The sequence below is a fragment of the Zootoca vivipara genome, chromosome 7 (genome assembly GCF_965207765.1).
Source record: "Zootoca vivipara chromosome 7, rZooViv2.hap1.1, whole genome shotgun sequence".
In the NCBI taxonomy this organism is placed as follows: Eukaryota; Metazoa; Chordata; class Lepidosauria; order Squamata; family Lacertidae; genus Zootoca; species Zootoca vivipara.
In genome coordinates this window covers 63,333,119-63,352,311 of record NC_142590.1, presented here as the reverse complement: position 1 = coordinate 63,352,311, position 19,193 = coordinate 63,333,119, and the positions used below count along the sequence as shown (strand labels likewise).

General features: G+C 46.5%; 1 long non-coding RNA gene across 1 annotated transcript; it reads left to right on the top strand.

Moving 5' to 3' along the window:
* Positions 1 to 201: 201 nt before the first annotated feature.
* Positions 202 to 17,409, top strand: LOC148685110 (uncharacterized). The gene is made up of 2 exons (XR_015951129.1): positions 202 to 255; positions 17,361 to 17,409. It is a non-coding gene; the product is annotated as an uncharacterized LOC148685110 (long non-coding RNA).
* The last annotated feature ends 1,784 nt before the right edge of the window (positions 17,410 to 19,193 follow it).

Here is a 19,193-nt window from a genome sequence, read left to right as displayed (position 1 = left end):
GGCTTATATGGGCTCTGGGGAGGGGAAAGAAAAGAGTTGCACAAGAGGCTTCAGCTGACACTGCCAAAATAGCAGCAAAGCTTAGCATTCCAAGCTGTTCCCTGCTGGCATTCCTCCAATCAGGCATCCAGCCTGGGGGGGGGGGGCAGCCTGGGGTGGAGTGGCCTTGTTAAAGCCTCACTCTTTTTAGTTGCATTTCTCAGACACTGTCCTTGTCTCCACTGGAAGGACTCTCACCTGTTCTCTGCACAAGAGGTAAGGGATTCAAGCTTGGATAACATTCCTCATTCCAAAGTTAGCCAGGGCATAGGATATACCTGGGAATTGTCTGTCTGAAACCTTGCGGGAGAGAGGATATTAATTGATATTAGACAAAATCCTTTCCCCCCCTCCCATTCTCAGCAGAGGCACAGTTTCTGAGCCCCCACATCCTTACTGGTTTCAAACACCCGTAGCCAATAATTCCTTGTGGAGAAGCTACCCTCTGCTCTACATCAGGATGGAGAAAGAAAGAATTAAGCCCTGCATGCAAATATGCCGTTGGAAGGTGGGAGGGTGGGAGGCGATGGAATGCAAAACAAGACATGCATCCGTTCATGCATAAAATATATATGGAAAGCACAGAGATGAGCAGGGGACAGAATTCAGGAGATAGAACTAGAAGCATTATAGAGTTATTCAGGGCAAAACTGTTTTGCCTAATGCCACATTTACAAAAAGAAAATGGGACTAAAGTATGGCGGGTATCAATGTAGCATCTAAACAATGACTAGATCTGTGTTTTGGGTTTTGTTTTGCAAAGCAGACATAGTTTTAGTAGAAATGTATATGTATTCTGAATCATCCTCAGGTTTCCTTAAAGTCCTTTGCATAGTACAAAACTATGTCATGAATGCAGTTTGTAACCTCACTAAATTAGGCTTCATATTTAACTAAACAGTTTGGCATTTTTAATTGGAGCTGCATTGGATCAATGAAAAGTTACTGTTCTTTTCATTAAAGCTTATTGTGGTTTCAGTTATTTGCAAATTGTTATTTTGTTCATTGTGGTTCACAGCTGATAACTTGCCTGTTTAATTCTTTGTGGGTGAACATTTCCAGCTGAGTGTAAACATATGTGGGCTTCTTGGAGTTTTGTTTTATTAAAATAGTTTGGTCTAAAGTGAGATCTAAAGTTTTATCAAAACATTATACAATATGGATTCACTTGGTCCTCTTGTCTAGAATCTGAACTTGTGGAAAGCATTCCTACATGCTTTAGGGCTACAATCCTACACACATTTGCAAGGGAGTCAGCCTCAATGAACACAGAGGGACTTAACTGCAGAGTAAACGTGTATAAGATTGCACTGCTTAATAGATGCTGGATTCATTTTTAAGCACCTGGTGAGAGTATAGGGTATCTGAGAGTTTGAAATGCCTAGAAAGATAATGGGGGGGGGGCATCTGCTTGTGGCAGCTCAAAGGGAACAAAGGAGGGAATGGAGTCAAACCATCAAAGACTATAGAAGCTAACAACAAATAACTTACCTTCAAAACCCATGTTAGTATCTAATAAGTCAGGGATGGGGAAGATGTGACTCTCTCCAGATGTTATTAGATTCCAGTTCTCATCAGTATGAGCCAGCTTGGTTAATAGCCTGTGTCACAGACTCCTTTTATAATCTTGACTGCATGACTCTCTTGAATTCACCCTTCCATCTAGAGCAGGCATCCCCAAACTGCGGCCCTCCAGATGTTTTGGCTTACAACTCCCATGATCCCTAGCTAACAGTACCAGTGGTTGGGGGAGCTGGGAATTGTAGTCCAAAACATCTGGAGGGCCAAAGTTTGGGGGTGCCTGATCTAGAGCATGGGTGGGGAACCAGCGATCCTCCAGATGTTACCAGACTACAACTCCCATCATTCCTAATTGTTGGCCATTCTGGCTGGGGCTGATGGGAGTTGGAGTCCCACAACAACATCTGGAGTGCTGCTAGTTCTCCATTCCTGATCTAGACAATGAAGTGTCCAATTGTTTATCTGTAGATCCTGGTTCATCGTTGTTAAAGTTAGTCTTGTCTTGGAGTAGGGATGCTTGAGAATATCATTGGGTCTGCATTTATATAAGCAAACTGGCCTGATTTGCACATCCTGGATCCTACAGTGTGAAATGCAGTCAACCTTTCTGTTTTATACTTTTCTGAATTTTGCAATAAAGTGTGTGTGTGTGTGTGTGTGTGTGTGTGTGTGTGTGTGTATGTATCCATTCCTCAATAATGTTGTAGACAAGCCAACATTTGTTGTGAAGCCAATGTTATCACCACTCTATGAAGGAATAAGGACCTCTGTTTGCAGTAGTCTCTCATGTAATATACAGGATATTTGAATATACATGTAATATTCAAACATGTGCAAGACTCCCAAGACAAGTTGTGCATTAGATGTTATTGCAACTCTTCTCCCTTTATCTCTCACAAAATCATTTTGTGAACGGAGGCAGTGGGATCCTTGATTCTGCTAGCATACAGCTGTTGTACATGGCTCAAATAATACATGCTTTGATGCTCTGTCCCTAGGCAGAAAAGAGAAACATGGAAGTATGGCAGGGAACAGATGGCCTGACACATGGGAGTTATTTGTAGCGCTGTGCAGAACCTCCCTACCAAACCCCTCCAGTTTCACTTAGTTTGGGGATTTGCTTCAAACTTGAAATGGGCAGGCTGGATTTGCTGAGAGCTTTTGCCGAGACTCAGGAATGTTTTGAGCAGCCAAGACTACTGGGCAAGGTCCGGGCAAGGCTCACACTGATGTACAGTGTCAGGTGGAAACATGCAGCCCAGGAAGAACCTGGCTTTAAACATGAAACTCAGGGGGGAAATGGCTTGGGAATCTACTGAGGATTATGGAGGCCTCTATTTTAGTGATGGATACAAAGCTTGGAATCCAGGCTTAATGAATTGTTCTTGGAAGGGAAGGGAACCAAGAGAGTCCTTAAAGGCAGGTTTCCATGCCCATCACCCTTTGATATCTTTTGTAAACATAACAGCACTTATACAGGAGGTTACAAGCAAAGGTTACAGTGATGGCACCAGAACAGAAAACATTGTGGTGGGCACAAAAGGGGGGAATTAGATTGCTACAGGGAGGCAATCATCAAGCCATCTTTAGACTTGCAAGTGGAACAATGCATAGATGAGGATGCCAAACTGTAAAGGCACCCTTAAAAACCACAAAGCCTAATCTGTAGAATGAAATTCTTTTATTAGGATTCACTCATCCATCATCCCCTCTTGCCATTGTGCATGAATTTAGTGTCCAGGACCGGTTTAAAGCCACATTTATGCCACAAATTCCATGAATCTCCAAATGTGTTCTTAGGGCCAAAGTTCACAGTGCAAACACTTATCTTTATATATTTCTACTCCAGTTTAATTGATTGAAGATCAGAAAGGAAAAACACTCTGACTATTTGAAAAAACACCTTTCCTTGAAGTACAGAAAAGAGGGTTAGGTGGGGTCAAGCTTTGTGTCAAGCAGGGGCGGAGGAAGGGGTGCAGTGGGGGCGGTCTCTCCCGGGTGTCACCACTGAGGGGGGTGACAAACTGCCAGGCGGCACTCACCGCGGGTCCTGAAGCGCACCCGAGCCATGCGTCTCTCCTGTGAGTGACGTGGTGGCTTGGGTGCCCGCAGGTTCCGCGCTGCCCAAAGGTCCGCCCGCTGCCTCCCCCCAACTGTAGGGTGTCTGAGTGGGAGGAGGCAGGCAGACTCCTCAGAGGCCCTGTGGATAGTCCTGCCCCAGCTGGCCCCACCCCATGGGTGGGTGGCCCTGCCCCCGCGAAGGGTACCCTCAGGGCACTCGGCGCAGGGCATGTGTGCGCTACCCCAGGCACCCGATCGGCTTGCTCCGCTGCTGGTGTAAAGGGCAGATACTTGCCACCCTCATCTCATGTTAGCACTGTCTGTGGTTAGCTAAGATATAAGTGTCCTCCTCACATTTGTATCTCAGCACAGGTGTAAACCAACTTTATGGTGAATGAAGTCATGTACACTGGGTTCACAGAAGTCTGTGCAATGCACCATCTTGGGATTTCTTATCCCTTGAAGTTGTATGTCTGAACTGGCTCCAATGAAATGCACTGGTGATGTTCCACCTGCAGTGTTTGAACTTCAGGTCCCTACTTGAGGTTGAGAGCATCAGCTGATCAGCTTGCATGTATGAGCCAGCGCTTATAAACAAGCCATTCTCTCCCCACACCTTTGGGAATTTTGCTGTTCATGTCTTGGGCTAAATGCATGAATGGGGATCTGTTCTGTGCTTCCAGACCCCACCCATCATACACCCCCACCTCCTCAACATTTGTGCAGGTGCTAAGGAGATACCTATATATGCACAGACAGCTGAAATAAGTGTAGGTTTCCATGCACTCCATAGCCCTGAGTGATCAGGATTCCTGATCACATGACAGTCTTGCATATACATCTCTTTTGTAAACATTGTGTTGAACATGTGGATGCCAGGAAGCAGGGTGCACAGCAGCAGCAATGGGGTCTGGAGAGGTCGATGTGGTCCCACTCTCCACCCATGCCCTACATATAAACAGCAATGTCTGCTGTGGTCCTCAGCATCAATGTAAAGTTGTCTACCTTACAAGGTTATTGTAATGATTGCTAAGGTAATATGTTGACAATAATTTTTATTAGTTTTTGTGAGGGACAGGGGATATCGCGAAGTCCCTCCCCTCCTGAGTTCAAGCCCGGCACTGACCACAGGGGAAAGCAGAGGGAGCTCTGATTCCAGTGGGGAAGCAGGAAGTCGGGTCCGAGGCTCAGGCAAGGTAGCGGAGCCAGGGTCCCAGGTGGGACAGGAAGGGGCAAGTAAGGGGGGGAGACCCATCCCTCCAACGCCAGAATTACGCAGAAAGAGGAGGGGCAAGAGGATGGGTCTGCCGAGGCTTTTGTGCTGGGGAAAGACGCGCCAAAAGTCATTCGGAGGTTCTGATACCGACTGAACACACCACTCTGTGTAAATAGCAATGATTTTAGCACTGTAAATACGCAGCACCAATAAAAGAAGAAAATGCAGAGCTGCGTAGCGTCGTTACTCTGAAGTAGCCTACTCCGGCCACTGTGACAGCAACCTCCGAATCTTTTTGGGCTACTTTGGAGTTGCCGGGATGAGCGTGTCAGAGGCGGAGAAATGGCGGCAGCTCGCTGAACAAGCACAAGAGGAGCTGCAGAAGCTGCATCTGCAGGCACAGGGAGAATTAAAGGCAGCAAAAGAAGAGACTAAGCAGGTCCAGGAAGAACGGCTACAACTTGCGGAACAGGTGAGAGCGCTTCAGGAAAGAGAGCAGCAATTAAGGGCGGTGGCGGTAGACCTCCAAAGCAAGCTAGATGCAGAGAAAGACAAGGCGGGAGGGGCTCCCCAAGTCCAAGTGCTGCCAGGAAGGAGAGCAGGGACCCTTGTAAGCAAGTTCAATGGAGACCCGAGGGAATATCATGGCTTTGAGACTGAGATCGTGTATGCTCTTGAGCTGCACCAGAATGAGTTCCCCGATGATGAGCACAGAGTAGCGTTTATTGTGGAACATCTCACCGGAGCAGCCAGGGAGTGGCTAAGACCATTAATCGCAACCAAGAATCCTTGCATGAAAAATGTCCAACAATTTCTAGAAGGTTTGAGGACGATGTATTCGTCCGATAGTCATTTGGACCAGACTAAGGAGGAACTGCATAATTTACGCCAAGGAAATATGACAGTTCGCGCATATTGGGCGAAATTCACCATGCTGGTGCACAGACTGGGGTGGGTTTTGGAGTCGCCTCCTATGCAAGCTGCGTTTTACTTGGGTTTGAGCGAGGAGGTGAAGGATGAACTCTCGAGAGGTCCAAAGCCCAGTACTATGGATCAGCTGAGCAAAGCGGCTCTGGCGGTGGGGGTGAGGCAGGAATCCCGGTGGAACGACAAGCAAGCGACGCGCGCAAAGCGGGCTTGGTTCCCACGGTCGCAGGAGAAGCCACTCCCTCAACAACCCTTTCAAGCCACGCCTGGAGCCAGCCAGGACCAGGAGCCCATGCAGATTGATAGCGCGCGCGCGCGGGCTTTTCAAACCCCAGCGGCGCCAAGACGCAAGGAGGGAAGGGGCGGGAATTGCTTTCTCTGCAACTCACCCCAGCATCTCGTCAGAGACTGCCCACATCGCAGGGAGTGGCAAGGAAAGGCGGGAACGGTGGTGCCCTCCCCCACTGACGCAGCACCACAGCAGGGAAACGGGAAAGCCTGGCTGCAGGAGACAAGGGGCAGCAGCCAGGCACAGTCAGCAGACAACAGCCCCAGCCCGCCCACCCGCACAGAGAGGAGCAGAGCCAGCCCACCCCTCCCAGAGCAGGAGTGGTTCTAGAAGTGACGCTAACGCTCCCAAATGGCTATCCCCTGACGGTCCTCGCCCTAATTGACAGTGGGGCGTCCGCCAACTTCTTCTCGAGAAGCTTTGCAGAAGAGCACCAAATCCAGCTTTTGCAGTTAGATTTTCCTCTGCACGTGGCAACCATTGACGGCAGGGAGCTGCTGGGAGGGGCCATCACACATCAAACCCCCCCCATGAGAATGACGGTGGGAAGGCACTCAGAGACACTGGCGTTCAACGTCACCACCATCTCAGACCCCCCCATCGTCTTGGGCATGAGCTGGCTGGCGCGCCACGACCCCTCCATCAGTTGGCACCAGAGGTGCATCACGTTTGGGTCGGACTTTTGTCTGGAACATTGCATGCAGCACCAACCAGGGGAGGGGCCTCCGATAGCCACGGTGGCCACCATGCATATCAAAGGGGGTGAGGCAATACCCAAGCAGTACTGGGACCTGCAGGAGGTCTTCAGCGAAGCGGAGTCCGACCACCTACCCCCGCACAGGCCTTTTGACTGCCAGATCAACCTGGTGCCAGGGGCGACGATACCCCCAGCCAAGCTGTACGCCATGTCAGACCAGGAACTGGAGGATCTGCGCGCTTTCATCGACAAGAACCTCAAGCGGGGGTTCATCAGAGAAAGCAAGGCAGCAGGGGGCAGCCCGGTCTTCTGGGTGGACAAGAAAGACACGCAACAGCGCCGTCTTGTGGTGGACTTTAGACGGCTGAATTCGGTGACAGAGCCAGTGGCTTTCCCCATGCCCAGAGTGGATGATCTCCTGACAGCGGCACGCAGGGGCAAGATTTTCACCAAGCTGGACCTAAGGGGGGCGTACAACTTGATCAGGATCCGGGAAGGAGATGAATGGAAAACCACGATGTTCACGCCTCTGGGCTCTTTTGAATATCTGGTGATGCCCTTCGGTTTGCAAGGGGGCTCAGCATGCTTCCAGGCCTTCATGCACCACGTCCTGGGGTCCCTCCTCTTCAGGAAATGCTTGGTCTTCCTAGATGACATCCTTATCTACTCGAATGACCCAGTGCAGCATGTGAAAGATGTCAGAGAGGTGTTGCAACGCCTGAAGGAGAACCACCTGTATGTGAAGCTGGAGAAGTGCAAGTTTCACACCAAAGAGGTGGACTTCCTGGGCTACAAGCTATCAGACAAGGGGCTGGCGATGGACAAGGACAAGGTGCAGGCCATCCTGGACTGGCACAGCCCCAGGACGCGCAAAGATGCCCAACGCCTACTAGGCTTCGCTAACTTCTACAGGAAGTTCATCAAGAACTTCTCTCGCGTTACGGCTCCCATCACGGACTGCCTGAGAGGCAAGCAGAAGTTCAGGTGGACACCAGAGGCGCAAGCAGCGTTCGAAAGCCTCAAGAGAGTGTTCGCCTCAGACCAGAACCTGTTCCATGTGGTGCAGGACGCGCCCCTACGCATTGAGACAGATGCTTCTGAAAAAGCTGTGGGCGCGATTTTGTTGCAACTGGACGCCAACAGGGAGTGGAGACCCTGTGCCTTCTTCTCCAGGAAGCTGACACAGCCTGAGCGCAACTACACAGTGTTTGATAGGGAACTTCTTGCGATCTACGCTGCGTTCCAGCACTGGCGACACTTCCTGGTGGGCGCAAAGCACCCCATCCAGGTGTGCACAGACCACAAGAACCTGGAGTTCTGGAGAACGGCCAGGGTGCTCAACCAGCGGCAGATACGGTGGGCAGAGTTCTTCTCGAACTTCAACTTCTCCATCCACTACATCCCGGGGGAGCAGAATGTCAGGGCGGATGCCCTCTCCCGCAAGCCAGAGTACATGGAGGAGGAGGCGCCACCAGCACCCAGGCACATCTTCCCCCCGTCAGCATGGTCCTGCGGAGCAGCAGTGGTGAGCGAGGCAGAACTCACAGCACTGACGGCAGCGGATGAGTTTGCCAACCGCATCTTCAGAGAACTGAGAGGGGGGAGGGAGCAGGCAAAAGACTTTGCAGAACGCAGGGGGCTGCTTTTCTACAAGGGTGCACTCTACCTGCCCACCACCCAGCTTAGACGTACGGTCCTCAAGCAGATGCACGACAACCCAACGGCGGGTCATTTTGGAAGGGACAAAACCGCCAACCTAGTCATGAGACACTTCTGGTGGCCAGGGGTACGGGAAGATGTTCGAGACTATGTACGGGGCTGTGACACCTGCCAGCGGGCAAAGGTGGTCAGAGCTGCGCCACCAGGCTTGCTGGAGCCCTTAGCCACCCCACACAGGCCGTGGGAAGTGGTGTCCATGGACTTCATCACAGATCTGCCTTCTTCCAGGGGCAAGACCGCAGTGTTGGTGGTGGTGGACCTCATGTCCAAAATGTGCCACTTTATACCGTGTGCCAGGGCGGTCTCGGCAGAAGAGACAGCCAAACTGTTTGTGGACCACGTGTTCAGACTGCATGGATTACCTTTAAGGGTTATTTCGGATAGAGGCCGCCAATTTGTTTCCAGGTTCTGGAGGCGGCTCATGAACCTCCTGCAGGTGGAGGTCAGCTTGTCGACAGCTAGACACCCGCAGACCAACGGACAGGCGGAGAGAGTCAACGCCATTCTGCAGCAGTACCTGAGATGCTACGTCAGCCAGCGGCAAACAGACTGGGTGGATAGACTGCCACTGGCAGAATTTGCCTACAACAATGCGGTGCACGTCTCCACAGGGGTGTCGCCCTTTAAGGCCAATTACGGGCGCGACCTCAGATCTTTCCCAGAGAGGGAGGGGGAGGAGGAGGAGGAGGGCCCACAGGCTGAGGATTGGGCAGAGGAACTGGAGACGGTGCACCAGCAGCTCAGAGAACACTTGGAGAGGGCCAAGGAAGCGTACAAAAGGGGGGCAGATCGCCACAGGCGACAAGGGGAGGTCATCAGGGTGGGGGACAAGGTTTGGTTGTCCTTGGAGGGCCTGCCCACCAGAGGGAGGTGCAAAAAGCTGGCGCCCAGAAGGCTGGGTCCCTTCACAGTCACGCAACAGGTCAACCCGGTGGCATACAGGCTGGCACTGCCAGAGGACATGAGGGTGCATCCAGTGTTTCATAGATCGCTGCTGTCGCCGTACAGGGAAAGCAGCAGGCTCCGAGACAGCGAACACACCCCCGAGGGAGGGGGGGAGAGGGGAGGCAGGGAGCAACTCAATGAAGCCACGGCCATCCTTGATTCACGGAGGGGGGTGGGGGGACTGGAGTACCTCATGGCATGGGAGGACGCTCCGCCCTCCCAGAATGAATGGGTCCCCGCCACTCAGATACAGGAGGAATTCTTGGTGGAAGAATTTCACGCCCTCTTCCCCCACAGACCCAAGCCCTGGCACATGGAAAGGGAAGGGGAGGAGGGGGAGGCACGGGAGAGCAGCTCACCATGGCGCTGGGAAGCGGAGTTTGAGGAATCGGGAGACGAGATATGGGTGTCACCAAGATCCACCCAGTCAGAGGCAGAAGCAGATTGGCAGCACATTTTTACCCCCACCAGCTCAGACGCCACGGACTTTTTGGGATTCCAGTCCTCCCAGGCGGAAGGGGGGGCCTCGCAGGAATGGGCGGAGGTGTTCACACCAACGGGCTCGGAAAGCACTGAGTTCCTAGGCTTCCAGTCGTCACCGACACCTGGGGGGGACCTGGGGAGGGGAGAAGGGGAGCTTGGAAGGGGGGTGGATGTGAGGGACAGGGGATATCGCGAAGTCCCTCCCCTCCTGAGTTCAAGCCCGGCACTGACCACAGGGGAAAGCAGAGGGAGCTCTGATTCCAGTGGGGAAGCAGGAAGTCGGGTCCGAGGCTCAGGCAAGGTAGCGGAGCCAGGGTCCCAGGTGGGACAGGAAGGGGCAAGTAAGGGGGGGAGACCCATCCCTCCAACGCCAGAATTACGCAGAAAGAGGAGGGGCAAGAGGATGGGTCTGCCGAGGCTTTTGTGCTGGGGAAAGACGCGCCAAAAGTCATTCGGAGGTTCTGATACCGACTGAACACACCACTCTGTGTAAATAGCAATGATTTTAGCACTGTAAATACGCAGCACCAATAAAAGAAGAAAATGCAGAGCTGCGTAGCGTCGTTACTCTGAAGTAGCCTACTCCGGCCACTGTGACAGTTTTCAATTACAATAATCCAATGGTAGCCTCATTATAACAATGCCAAATTATAATACGATTACTAATCCTAATTATTCAGATGCCAATTTATATAATTTTGGTGGCCTCCTGCATGCTGGAATTGATGGTTTGATGATTTATTTTGTTTTTGTGTTCCAAATTCTTATTCATCTCAATGACATACCATTCAAAATAACAATCCCTTATACAACAACTGTAATGTTAACAACATCCATTCATCCTGACACATTAAATGATTTATAAGTCTATAGATGAAGCATTCAAACTATATCCTTATTCCTCCTGTGTGTGACAATTATTCTGTCTGTGGTGTTCCTTCCTGTCATTGTAAAATCGTTTCCCAGCCGTTGGTGCTCTCCAGATTGCTTAGGTAATATGAAGCACATATGGGGAAAAATATTAAGGATGGCTACGCTACTTACTGCCTGTTCTCTGCATTCAACAAGACTAGGAACATTAGTTTAAAGCAGATATTAAGTGGAGAGTTGAACAAGTCCCTCACCCCAGTTATGACCTTGCTTCTCAGCTTTATCATAAGTAAACCCAAAGGACATGGCCCAGTCAAAGATATGTGCTCTCTGGACTTGACAGTTAAGTACAAGCTTAAATCTCTCCCACCGAAACCAGTGGGGCTGAAAAGTGAGGCTTAACTTGGGTTAGACTGTGGCCAATGTCCTTACCTAGCTGATTTGGCTTTTAGATATTTAAACCCTCTCCCCACCCTCTGCTTTCTGTAGTTGCCATTTTCTAAAGGTGGAGTCCTAGTAGATGTGGTTAGAAGCCTTAATAGCATCCTTGGAGATTGCCTAAAGAATATCTCTTAGTTTAAGGTCCTTGTTTTTTTTCTAATAAAACAGAACACCAACCTGTAACTCATTTGGGTTCCTTGATATAGAGGAAACTGAAAAAGACAAAAAAAGTTAGATAAATGGATTCTGCTAAACTATATAGCTATGAAATTATCACTATCACTTTCCCTTTTAAAGATGTGTAAGGAATAAAAGAGCAAATGAATTTACCCTTCATAAAAGGGAACAGCAGAAAAGGAGATAACCTCAAAACCTTCCACTCCAGATAATTTTTTTTATTTCCTTATCTTTGTGACACTCTCCACATATCTCTTACTTCCTTTGAAACAGGCCTAATTCTCAACACTGTGTACCCTGCTCTATCTCACATTGGGCTTGCTCTTGATTATCAGTGTTGGGTGATGCTATTGCTAATCTCTTGCCACCTATTTTAGGAGAACTTTGTTGCTAAGCAACAGAGCCATGGAAGAGAACAGAGGCTCCACTGTTGCAGTATATCAGCAAGTCAACATTTCCAAATCTGAGCCAAGATGGAACAGCTTCTAGCAAGAAATTGTGTCTTGTAGGCATAGATGGCGCTGCTGTTTTCCTAAAAGCTTAATCATTCCACTTCTTGTCAGTACCTTTTTGTCTCCAAAGACAAGTCATGATGTAATGACTATGTACACTAGAAGTGAGCAAAAAAACCCCCCCACTTTTCTAATTCAACTTTATATTGCTTGAGGTCCAAGAAGCTTTTACAGCCTTCAAGCTCATGCGAGAATGCTGAAAATTTCCTCCCTCCCTCCCTCCCTCCCTCCCTCCCTCCCTCCCTCCTTCCTTCCTTCCTTCCTTCCTTCCTTCCTTCCTTCCTTCCTTCCTTCCTTCCTTCCTTCCTTCCTTCCTCTCTCCCTCCCTCCCTCCCTCCCTTCCTTCCTTCCTCCCTCTCTTCCTTCCTTCCTTCCTTCCTTCCTTCCTTCCTTCCTTCCTTCCTTCCTTCCTTCCTTCCTTCCTTCCTTCCTTCCACATCAACAGAAGCATTTCATAAATGGCCACCTAAGACAAAATTATGTCTTCTTTCCTGGTTTCTGGATTCCTTATATAGGCATTGCATCAGTCACTCAATGAAAAGTGCTAAATATTGCTGCACACCACTCCAAACTCTGAGCAATGCGAGATTCCATTGGTTCCTGGTGCTTACCCAGAGTTCATGTTTCCTTTGAAATGAGATACAGCGGAAATTGTAGTGCCATTTGCACACATATACAACCTGAGCCTATGATGGAGGGGTTCACAGCATTCTTCCCCTATAGCCACAGCCTTGGATTCAAGTAAAAATCAGGCATCTCTCCCTCTCCCCACCCCCCTCTCTCTCCTCCCAGCCTGCTTCCTTGCTTCCAGCTCATGTCACTCAACACTCCTCTCTCATCTCTGGCCTTTCTCTTTCTAACTAACAGTGAATCGAAAGACTCCTAGTCCTCATTGCTGCACAAAGATAGCGTGCAAGGGGTCTGGGGATAGTAGGCATGATGAGGAAAGGAATACAAAATGGGAATAATTAAGACTAGGTCATTTGTTTTTGCCTTTATTTTGTGGAGTAATTATTTTTTTAAAAAAAATCACTGTGCATATTTTACAATCAAAAAGTGCCCAGTAGTTTGGGATGGCTCAGCTTGAAACACGTTTTGGACATGATTTGCAGAAGCCTTGTTCTGGTAGCAATGTAAGTGGTCCTGGTGGCACACTTCCAAGTTCTTGAGGCTGCATGAATCGGCGTCAAATCACTGGGGCTGTATCCATGGATGGGCTGGTCACACATTATTATACCATGTCAGCTATGCATGTGACTGGTGACTGAAAGGTATTTTAATTTTTGTCACGTGAAGCAGCCCCAGGACATGCTGAAAATGTACACACCTCTGATATCTATATGTTAAAGTGTGTCCCACAAGACAAGGGTGGACAGGGGGTAGTTTGGCAACTGCTCCTAGACCTCTACGTGTTCTGCAGTTGAATTGCAAGGATTTCCGACTCTCAGTTGTTTAGCAGTAGCTTTGGGGTAGCCAGGAGTAGATTTTTGTGTCGAAAAACTATGTACTCCATTCATTTCTCATCCTCAAAACATGGTGCATGTTTTTTGCACCAGGCTCCAGCTGGCAGATGTTGGGGTTCTACTAAAAAATAAAAATGTCCTGCAAGGTTTGAGTCTTTTCTTTCTTGCTCTTTAAATGAAGGTGGTTAATCGGTTTAAGTTAAAAATCTTTGAGGAAATATGGAAGTACGTAATGGACTGGTTTCAATACCATCAATTATATGAGACATTCAAAATAGATAAACAAAAAGGTTTTGCCACAGAGACTTCTAGATTTGAATCCGATCTAGTAAATTCCAAATCTAAAACACTCTCCATTGTGGTGGCAATGTAAAGAAATCAAGATGTTCTCGGAGGATATTCATTCTGAATTGGAAAAAAAATGTTTAAAATATCTTTCAACAAAAAACCAGAAGCTTACCTACTGGGAATCACAGACTCAGCTATCTCTAAAAAGTCAAAGAATTTTTTTCTTTATGCTACGGTCGCAGCAAGAATACTCATTGTGACAAATTGGAAAAGTGATAAAGTCCCTTCTAGATTAGAGAGGACTAAAAAATGATTGAATATGCAGAATTAGATAATCTATCAGAAGGAATAAAAAATAAATCAAAGGAAGTATTTATCTCAAAATGGGAAGGCTTTAAAATTTATCCGAAAAATAGTAATGGCAGTTTAATGTCTGTAGCAGCATTTGAATAACTTCAGCAGGAGTTTTAAGTTTGATGGAAAACCCATGATAGAATAAATAATATTAAAACCAAAACATGTTATGAAATGGCAGTGAACAATTGATGGGAAATAGAAGTAAGGAGTAGACGGGAAGTCAAGTAGATAGAAAAAAGACTATTTTTATGTTAAAAGTATTGTGAACACTATTCAATGTGTTGTTATTGTTGTTGTTGTTGTTTTTTTGAGTTTTAAAAAGCTGTATTTCTTATTTTAAAAAAATTACATACATACAAACCACAAAATCAACAAAATCAGCACATCTATCGCAAAAAAGCAAACACAGATACAAATGCAAATAATATACATGAAATTATATACTGAAACTCTGAAAAACAAAAACAAAGCAAGATAGAAGAAAAAAAGAAGAAAAAGGAGGAGAGAGAAAGAAAATCCAAGGAAGAAATAAGGAGAAAGAAAAAAGAGAAAAAGTACGAAAATTGTGACAAAAAGGCAGCAAAAAAGAAAAAAGGGGAAAAAAAGTGTATAAAAAAGAAATAATAAATATTTAAAAATAAGAATGAACCCATCGTTTGCCGAAGGCACGCTTCCGCATGTGTGCGAAGCGCCAATAGAGCACTTCTGCGCACGTGCTGCGCAGATCGCTTCTGCGCATCCGCGTGCGCAGAACCCAGATGAAAATACTTCTGGGTGCGTGGTGGTTGCTCTCTGAGTTCGTCGTAAACGGAGGCAGTCACAAACCGAGGTTCCACTGTATTTCTCTTTTTTGTGATGTATTAAAGTAAAATAAAAAAAGAAAAGAAAAAAGGGGGAAAAAGAAGGTGGTTTCTAGAAATGCTTAATGAGGTGTGTCTGCGATTCAGGGTTTCCCAAACCTTCTAAGTTCATTGATCCCTTGATGAGCTTATAAAGCTGTCATTAAACCTCAACTTGAATTCTGATAAATGTTCACACAAACACACACACACACACACACAATTGGATTTGCATGCTGCATTTCCACAGTCCAAACAATGCTCAAGGTGGCTTACAACATTAAAAAACACATAACTACAGCATATCAAAAGTATTCATAAACAATAAAGGAAAAATAAATAAACAATACACAACCAAAACTGAACAATTTCCACATAAATCACAAGATCTACAATAAAAATACAAAACAGCAACAGCAACAGCAGCAACAACCCCCCAAGCCCCCAAGACAACACTCTATTTGTTAAATGAAATAAAGTAAAGAAATATCAATATATAATAAACAGTGATTAAATTGCTGTTATTTTTTACCTATGTCATTTTAAAGTGTGATACTAATACTGTATTCTTAGTTTTAGATTTATATGGAAATTGTTTTCCATTTGCTTGTGTATTTTATGTGGTTTATTTATTGTTTCTGACTTTTGTAATTATGTAAATCTCGTCATGTTGTAAGCCACCTTGAGCACTGATTTTAACTGTGAAAAGGCGGCATACAAATAAAATGATGATGGCCATTACAAGGAGTAATGAAATGTAAAAAAAGGAGGTAAAGCACGTGAAAACAATAATGACAAACAATAAAACTACATGGTCTGAGAATACTGTTGTATCGTGGAATCACTGTAATAAATGCAGAGGCTCTTCATTGGCGAGGGAGGCACACTGTCCACGTCCATCCCGTTCCCCTTGATTTTTGAAATCCCCAATTTCTAATTAAATTTGTAAACTTCTTTCCCACCCCATGGCTCTTTCCAACCCTTAGATCTTTATTTATCCCCTGGACAGTCCCTTCTGTTGGGATATTTGTACACTGAACTGCTCAAGCAGTGAGGAATGGTATGGATTGTGTGTCTGACTTTACCCGCGGGAAAGGAAGTATCTGTAGTATCTCCTTTGTACCATGTGATGTTTTTGTACTGTACTTTACTTTCACTTCTGGCTCTAGATGTGACTGGAAGCAAGATGCTGAGCTCTGACTTCATACACTCAGTAGCAGAGCTTTTGTTTTGTAAAGGTAAAGGGACCCCTGACCATTAGGTCCAGTCGTGACCGACTCTGGGGTTGCACGCTCATCTCGCATTATTGGCCGAGGGTGCCGGCGTATAGCTTCCAGGTCATGTGGCCAACATGACAAAGCTGCTTCTGGCAAACCAGAGCAGCACATGGAAACACCGTTTACCTTCCTGCTGTAGCGGTTCCTATTTATCTACTTGCATTTTGACGTGCTTTCGAACCGCTAGGTTGGCAGGAGCTGGGACCAAGCAACAGGAGCTCACCCCGTCACAGGGATTCGAACTGCCGACCTTCTGATCAGCAAGCCCTAGGCTCAGTGGTTTAACCACAGCGCCACCTGGGTCCCACAGCGCCACATATAGCCCTAAATAAAGTAGTTGCAAATTTACTCTATGGCTCTCTTTATCTGTGTGTGCTGTTCTTCATGGACACGGAGGACAGTCGCGTATCACGTCGGAGTGCCTGGGGGCAGACTCGCCGCTAGCCCCCGCCCGGCATTCCAACACCTTCAATCCCAGGGGGTCAGTACTGACTTCTGTGGGAAACCCTTATGTAAATAGACCACATAGGAGCACAATGTGGTACAATAAGGTATTGTCTCGTCTGCAGCAATTTTTAATCTGCCAAATGTGGAAAGGTATGTATTACCGCACTGCAGGGAAGGGAAGGGAAGGGCCATAGCTCAGTGACATGTTTTGCATGCAGAAGGTCCCAGCTTCAACCCCCCGGCATCTCCAGATACGGCTGGGAAAGATTCCTGCCCCGAACCCTGGTGAGCCACTGCCAGTCTGTGTAGGTAAAGCTGTGTTTGATGAGCGAGATGGACCAATGCAGAAGAGAGTTTCCTGTGTTCCTCAGACCTCTGGATCTGTACTAAATCTGTGTTGTTAACTTCAGCAAACGCTGCAATATATATGTGTGTGTGTGGGAATGTGGGTGAAATACCATACGTAATGTCTGGATTTCCCATGGGATTTCCAAGGCGGAATTGACATCTGGGGGGAATTTCCAGGGGGGGGGGAGTTTAACAATTATGGGGTTTTCTTAAAAAAGTAAAAAAAGTAAAAGCTAAGGGCATCCTGGGTTGTTGTTGTTTTTTGAAATATGGCAACCCTAGACAGCAATCATGGGGCAAGTTGCAATGGAACTCACTTGGATGGTATCAGTATTGTAAAAAGACACACCTTCAGTTGGTTCTCCGGGCATCACAGCTATTTAAAATAACTGCCTGTGATTCCTATTTAAGTATCACTGCTTCTTTTTCTTTATTAAATTACAGGTAACTGAAAATGTCGGACACTGAAGAGATCATTGAGGAATATGAAGAGTAAGTTTTAGGTTCTCCAATGTTTTCCTTTCCCATCTATATGCAGAAATGTGTCTTGCTTTTCTGTCACTCGCATTGATATTTATGTGGCTGTGTGGTCATTCAGATATGCCATTCCTATATTTCTACAATCTGGTCCAGGGAGGAGAGAAATCACAACATGAAATCATTCTGAATGATTAGGGTGCTGGTCCATAGCAAATATTTTATTTATTTTATTTATCTTCCCCTCTGATGTTTAGGTAGTAAGTGCTGCTGTGTAAAATGCTACTATCTGCATACAAGGAGGAGGTTGCACTTGGGGAAACCATTCTTTAGGAAAAAAGCTCTGAAAGGGAAAACCTCCGAAAGAGGCCAATAAGAACTGAGCATGCTCAGTGTTTTCGGAATGCTGACTCACTGTTGGGAGGAGAACAGGAAAATGGGGTTGGAGAATTGCATGGAGTGGCTGGAATCTTGAACATCTGGACTGCATACTGCAAGATTTTGTTCCAGGTCATTAAATAATAGCAATTGATAAACCTAACATTTATGCATTTGTGTAATACTTTTTTTTTTTTTTTAAAGTAATAGTGAACTGCCCCCCTCCCTTTTAGCCTGTGATCTTTGGATGAAGGGTGGTATAGAAATTCAATAGATAATAAAATAGTAGGAATAAGTATTAATAATAATAATAATAATAATAATAATAATAAATAAAGGAGGGAGTGAAGATCAGCATCAGAATATTTTTTGGGGGGTGAGTGAAGATCAGCATGGGAATAATAATAATAATAATAATAATAATAATAATATATTTATATCCTACCCATCTGGCTGGGTTTCCTCAGCCACTCTGGGCGGCTCCCAATAGAATGCTAAAAATACACCAAACATTAAAAACTTCCCTAAACAGGGCTGTCTTCGGATGTCTTCTAAAAGTCAGATAGTTGTTTATTTCCTTGACATCTGATGGGAGGGCGTTCCACAGGGCAGAGGCCACCACTGAGAAGGCCCTGTAACCTCACTTCTCACAGTGAGGGAACCGTCAGAAGGCCCTCGGAGCTGGACCTCAGTGTCTGGGTAAAATAATGGGGGTAGAGACGTTCCTTCAGGTATACTGGATATAAAAACACACACTTAACAAAGTAGAGCTGTGGAAGTGCCAATTTCTAATTCACTTCAGGCACCACAAATGTCTAGTGCCAGCCCTCTTGATAATTTTAATATTTCTCATAAAGCACTTAGAGGTTTTGTTGCAAGCAAGTGGTATATACATTTCATCAGAAAAAGAAGTGTTGAGAAGGGATTCCAAACCCTAGAGGTGACGGTCTCACTAGGCTTCTTCTGAATCTAAAAGAGAATCTGGGTCTCTGAGGATTCTGGGAACCTTCAGGTGGGAAACCCCAAGCATAGAATGACAGGCTATTGGGATTTAAAGATTTTGGATACCGGAAGAAATGTAGATACAGTACTTAGTTACGAACCAGTAAAAGCCATACAGCTATAAATGCCTGGGAGGTATAGATGGCTTGTGACTTGGTTATGTCTGTAATTTTGGAAATTCTTCCTATCTTTTTGGATCCTCTGTTACTCCCACTCCCACAGACTTTCTAAGTTTTCTACGCTCCTATAGCTCACTCATCAGCTTCTTGTTTTCCAACTGCAAGGACCAACCCAAGAGAGAGCACTGAAAAATGCTCTTTCAGAGCCTGCCACATTCCTGCTCTGGAAACAGCCCTCCATATTTATCAGCACCTGTTCCAGTTACTTGAGCTGCATCTCCAGCTGATGCACAACATGAAG